The sequence below is a fragment of the Lucilia sericata genome, unplaced genomic scaffold, assembly GCF_015586225.1.
Source record: "Lucilia sericata isolate MDLA Ls3-8-SP2 unplaced genomic scaffold, ASM1558622v1 Contig000057F_arrow, whole genome shotgun sequence".
Classification (NCBI taxonomy): domain Eukaryota; kingdom Metazoa; phylum Arthropoda; class Insecta; order Diptera; family Calliphoridae; genus Lucilia; species Lucilia sericata.
In genome coordinates, this window is record NW_023994093.1 from 427187 (window position 1) to 434002 (window position 6816).

Below are 6816 nucleotides of genomic sequence, written 5' to 3' on the forward strand. Positions count from 1 at the left end.
AACAGCTGTATCAACCGAAAGTTTTCCCCTGGAAAGAGCTATTAAAACAACAACATTCAAATGTGTCCGCATGCATTTTAGGGCATTATATCCACCTAAGGACCTACTTAAAAATGAAGCTAATATGGTTAGTAGAGGACTTCTATGATCCAGGGTAGTTTGAAACCAGCATGGGGACTAATCCCCTAGCTAATGACGCAAAACCGAACAGGTCAAAATTACGGTTGTTTAGGGAACTGTAAACTGGCTAAGATTTTATTGAGCATGCGAGACTGTATTGCGAAACTACACTGATTGTCTAATTCTGTAAGGACATCTAATCTGTCGGACAACACAAGCGAAATATTGCGATTCTATTTTATATAAGGTTATAAACAAATTTTCTGATTCACTGGAAAAACAGGGTCTTGACGTTAATGAACAATTTTTTTGAAATAAACGTTACCCTTTATGAATACACACAGATTAGATGATCTACATACGGCACTTGTAGAATGGACTAAACTGACTCATATTGTTTGCATGGAAACGTTAGGAAATTAGATTTCCTCCAATACGCCCTAACTTGTAGATTCATTTTCACAGGATCAGAGAATGCATATAAAAACGCACAGAACATCCTCTTTGAAAAATGTATAATTTACATACATACATATGTACGTATTAGATGCCAGTATGCAATGAGTGAGATTTTATATCCTTCACTTTAGGAAATATGTGATCTTCAGCCTAGGAGAGTAACGCAGCGTTATTTAAGCAGAGATTTCACCATTATTGTAGCAAACCTTGGTTATAATATGACGAACGTACTGTTTAAAACTTTTTCCTTCATACAGCAGTGCTCTGCTCGGATCATTGGTTATTTATAAAGGACGTACGTCGTTGACCTTGAAGGCGGTCTCAAGTGAACAGCTATGATTAATAACAGGAGTTGCTAAGTGATAAAATCTTTCTTTTAATGATTGCTGTAGAATGATGTCGAAGGGGAAACGATCGAGTATTTTCCTTTGGGATCTGTCTGGTACTTTAGGTAGTCCATTATTTTATGTCTTCACGAATTTCTCGACTATCGAAATACCCAAGTTAAATACATAAGTATGTTTATTCGTTGCCCCATATGTTGGGTAAGGGTTTTCTCTAGCTTAACGGAACATACATTTTTCTAACCACTTTGAAATTTTTATTTTAACCAGTTTAATAGTTTTTATTTCTCTAGTTTTTTTTTTCTTGATCAATACATATTAATCAGGTGTAAATCATTCCTGTTACAAATTCATGTATAAACTTTGTTTAGTATTCATATTACAATAAATGCAAAAATTTATTACAACTCATTACCGGAACTGCAAATCTTTGCAACAAATCTTTAAAACATTCAAAGACAAGAATAGAAAAAAATAATTGCTCAAATAAAAAGTATTATGTATATAATATAGGTATTAAGAACGACTATGGAAAGCGCTACAGAATCTATAATATAGTTCATAGTATGGTGTGGGTTGTTAGTAAAAGAGTAACAGTTAAATAATTGAGGAATGATCTTTATTGTTTCATTTCTAATAGATGAAATATTGAACGGAATTGCATATCTTTATAGCACTTTTGCCAAACAGTTTGACCAGATAAATGTAGTACATTTTATTTGATGTCAAGCAAGTTTATAGTGTTTTCTTTTATTGACCACCCAACATACATATTACTATTATTTGGAACTTGAACTACAAAGTCATGGTCAAACAGGCTACGCACAAATACAATTTCAAAATCAGGCAATTCCACACAATCGTAAAATCAAAATAAACGACGAATGCGATTTTTATTTTGTTTGGTTGCTTGTAAATCTGTAAAATGCCAACAACATTCATCCAACAACCAAAAAAAAAAAAAAAAAAGTAAAACCGAATAAAAGAACTCAAGTAAATAATACTTCTGTAAATGATTTTAATTAAAACGCAAGTATAATATTTCCCCTCAACTTAACTAAGCACAACTGAGCCACGGCTATAAAGGAAAGCAAAAAAATCTAGTTGAGCACATTTTTCCAAGCTAAATTTTAGTTTATTTAGGCAGGCACTAGAAAAAAAAGGAAACTCTAAAAAGCTGAAAAATAAGAGAGAGATGTATGTGATACTACTTGACTTGACTATGTCCAGTGCCATTTATCACTTTGATAAATGTTGCAATATATGGCTCATAAATTCAATAACACGTACCTCTTCTTAAACTTCTAGTCATACCAATACTACGAGTTGCTTGATGTTTGTATATTTTGTGTTGTTGTAAAATAAAAAAGACAACGAACAAAAAAAAAAAAAAAACAAACACCCATACTGAAAACTCACTACGCTGCTGATACATTTAGATAGAATGTGAATTGTTATGGTTTTAAATTGGTGAAATCAAACTTTTAATATTACCTCTTTCTAAGTATGTATGTGTAATGTGTGTTAAAGATTGTCGTCCACTTTGTAGCCATTAAACTATGAAATAAACGAGGTGGACCCGAAACATTTTTTTGAATCTTCTATAAAATATATATGCACTTATTCCAGATCAATTAAATATGAATTCCATTTATAAAATGTCCGTCTGTTCTTTGTCGCTTGAAATTTGATGACCTTATTCATATATCTCAGTTGTACATATAAGACTTTTGTATGATCCCAAATCTACGTCCTATCTATTAGGTATTTGTAGGTAAGGTTGACAGGAGAATGTATGTATCAAATCCGAAAAATACATGTAGACCCCTATTCAGGATAATGCGCGCTCATTTTTATGGAAAATATTTGGTGAAAAAACCTTTTATAGAGACTTATGAAAGGAATTATCGTTTAATTTTCAGAAACTCTGTTTTCTGAACCTCTTTCCTTACAATTTGCCAATAATTGATCCTGAGCGATTCAATATCTGCATTAATATCGTTGCCAAGCTATTTGAATTTAATTTTGACGAAAGCCAGGTGTTCCAGCATTTCACTGTCTTCTTCGCATTTTTGCACATTCGTGCGAATTCGTTCGTCCAATTTTGTATAGCTGTGCCCGTAAACCTGTGAATACGTACCATCATAATAAACTGGACTTACATATTAACAATTTTGCGTTCGTAAGGATAACGTCCTCAATTTCTTTTCTCTTTTCTAGCAAATACATTTTCTTTTTTATTGCCGATTATTCTCGAGTGACCTGATACCCAGATGTTACCTCTGGAACAGTATTCGATTGGGACTCTTACAAACCTATAGGATCTTATATTTAACTTTATCTGCTGATATCGTCACAAATGTCTTCTTTCGGAAAATAAGTTAATATCTGTTGGCGTCAAATTCAATGAAAGTACGGGCTTCCGCCTGAAATTTGGTGTTGTGATTAGGAAGACGGTTTCCGAGTTTTCAATGTAAATCCCCAACTAGTTTTGTCTCTCTCAAGAGCCATTCGTGAAATATCCGGGTTTCTAAATGTCTTCTGTCGGAAAATAAGTTAATATCTGTTGGCGACAGATTCAATGAAAGTACGGGCTTTCGCCTGAAATTTGGTGTTGTAATTAGGAAGACGCTTTCCGAGTTTTCAATGTAAATCTCCAGACTCGTTTTGTCTCTCAGTTAAGAGCCATTCGAGTAACATCCGGATTTGCTCTAATGCTTGGCTTGCCCACGATTTTCTATCCGGGACCAATTGTTGACACATCCAGATAATTTCCTATTGGACCAGTATACAGATAAGATCTGCTCGGCTGTGAGTGCCGCTTTGTATCTTACATGTGTTTCGATCTAGGAGATATCCAGAAATGGTTAACATAGTGTTCATGTACTCATATTTAAGCGGAACTCCCTGTAATTGTATTATGTTACATATGTAGTTGGAATGGGGTCTCATTCTGATTTATATCAGAGCTTTGGTCAATTTTGGACTATCAATCAAAATATCATTTACATAAATTATTTGAGGTGAATTTTATTTTTAAACCGATATTTATTTATTATCCATTTAGGGAATTAACGTGTGTTCCAGATATGGGCCTAATATGGGAACTGTGTCCAAATGTGGACGTTTTTCTTTAAATAAAACTAAGTTTGTGTTGAATTTAATATTTTTGAAATTTATTCCAATAGAACTGATTTTCGAAATTAGGTCTATATAAGATATATGACCAATCATGCGTAAATCATAACAACTTCCATAATCTGTTAGTTTTCCCGACTCTTCAACGAATTTTTCAGATTGCCTTCCGTATTGCTAAATATCACTACAACATTAACAATAATGGACAACGACGACAACAACAACTACAACAAATAAAACGAAAACATGTCGTCGTTTAAACGAGTCTACACTTTTTATTCAATCGTGTGATGTTTTATTTTGTTATGTAATCCTTAAGGCTTAAATTGTATGTTTGTATGTACTCCTATATCTATGTATGTAGTTTGTCTGTAAGTGTGCTTGTACTTTCACATAAAGAATTTGAAATCAGAACATGAATTCACATTTAATGTTAGGAGATCATAAATTACATACAAAGTGGACAAACTATGTACAAAATAGTGGAATTTGTACGTTACATATTTATTTTATTTTCTAAAATAAATAAAACTTCAAGCATCTATTCTTCGTACACCACCAGCACATCAAAGAGGATGTTGCTCAGTTACTTTTTTTATACCCTACACCACTTTAGTGGGGAGGGTATATTGGGTTTGTGCTGATGTTTGTAACGCACAATAATATTGGTCCTATACCCACCTTAAAGTATACCAATCGGCTCAGAATCATTTTCTGAGTCGATTTAGCTATGTCCGTCCGTCCGTCTGTCCGTCCGTCCATGTAAACCTTGTAATCAAACTACAGGTCGCAATTTTGAAGATAATTCAATGAAATTTGGTACATGATCTTCTATTGTCCCAGGGATGAAGCCTATTGAAAATGGTTAAGATCGGTCCATTACTTCACCTAGTCCCCATACAACTGAAACCCCGAATAGGACTTTTAAAACTTTTAATCAAACTACAGGTCGCAATTTTGGAGATAATTCAATGAAATTTGGCACATGATCTTTTATGGTACCGTAGATGAAGCCTGTTGAAAATGGTTTACATCGGTCCATTATTTCACCTAGCCCCCATACAACTGAACCCGCCGAATAGGGCTTTTAAGTTCATAATTATGTTTAATATACTCATATCTCGACAAAAAGCTGCAATAACCAAGTTGTATACAAGACTTGATGACCCCCACGAATTCCATAATAATAGGTTCTCATATGACCCTAGCCCCTATGAAAAGCCCCCATCAAAATTTCACTTAAATGTCCACAATTTTATTCAACAATAAACGGCTTAAGTATGTACATATATCTAAGGCAAGGTACAATTCAACTTAAATGCTTTATTATGGCAACTAAATCACATTATATTTTTGTCAAAGGTGTAGGGTATTATATGGTCGGCCTCGCCCGACTATAATTTCTTACTTGTTTTTTTTTTTTTGGCGGAGGGGAGTATAAGAAGTGTAAATGTTTAAAAACAACAAAATAAAATAAATCGAAAATTTATTTTTTTTTGCACATTAAAATGGGACAAAAGCGTGTTCTTAAAAACGATTATTTAATATATTTAAGTGTTAAATAACCATATAATATTTATACATTTAATTAAAAAAATAGTTCATTTTACTGTTACAATATTTAAGAGTTTTATAAATATTAGAATAATTTACGCTCTCTATAGAGAGAGTTTTACAATATGGGATAATGATGCCAAATGCGTATTTTGTACTTGATTTTAGTAAATCTGTACTTAACATACTATTGACACTGCTCCAAATTGATTTAAGTAATTAGTTCTAAATTTTAGACTGATCTTCGTGAAATTTCGCAGAACTATTATCTTTGTACAAGATCAAGATACTTATGAATGTTTAAGTTCAATAGGTCACAATTATATAGAAGTAATAAGAAATTATAGAAATTATAGTCCATTCAATATTCTTGTATCAGCATGATTAAATTATGTTATGAATTTTAAAACTCACAGTCCTACCTATCAAGGCAACATTCATATTTATGACCATTAACACAGTTATATCATGGTGGCTTTTTGATGTCATTAAGGCTTTTTCCATAAAAGCCATTAATAAAGTCCTCATTTCCTTTAACAAGAGAACAATAAACTAGACGAAGATACAGGATACACAAATAGGTAGATAACTTTTTTTTCAACATAACTCATAGTAAAGTTATTTAATTATTGAAAATCCGATAAATTTTGAAATCTGGGCTCATATAAATACATACATATGTATATATGTATGGATTTAAAATTATATTATAAACGTGTAGGTATTAGGGTGATCGATTATTCGACATTTTCCAAAAACCGGTTTTCGAATAGTTCGAATAGTTGACATTTAAAAAAAACCGGTTGATATTTTTCAAATTCAGAAAAAACCGGTTAACCGGTTTTTCATTATAAATAAAAAAAATATATTTTAAATTGAAAAACTTAATGTTTATGTTTTAATTTGATTAATAAAACATGGCCCGAAATGATTTTTAACAGTTTAAAAGATTATAACTTTAAATCTAGTCGTCTGATTTACATTATTTCTTTAATATAAAAAATTAGGAAAAAAGTGGGACACTTCTGTTAAACATAAGGTACTATGTAATCCTAGCTTATTTTAAAAGCCATGTTTAGGAAATTTGCATAGGCATTCTAACACTTCCATAAAATTTAATTATTGTAACTGGAATATAATGTTAAGATTGATAAAATTTTATCACACAGTTATCGATTTTACAAATAATTTTTTTTTAATT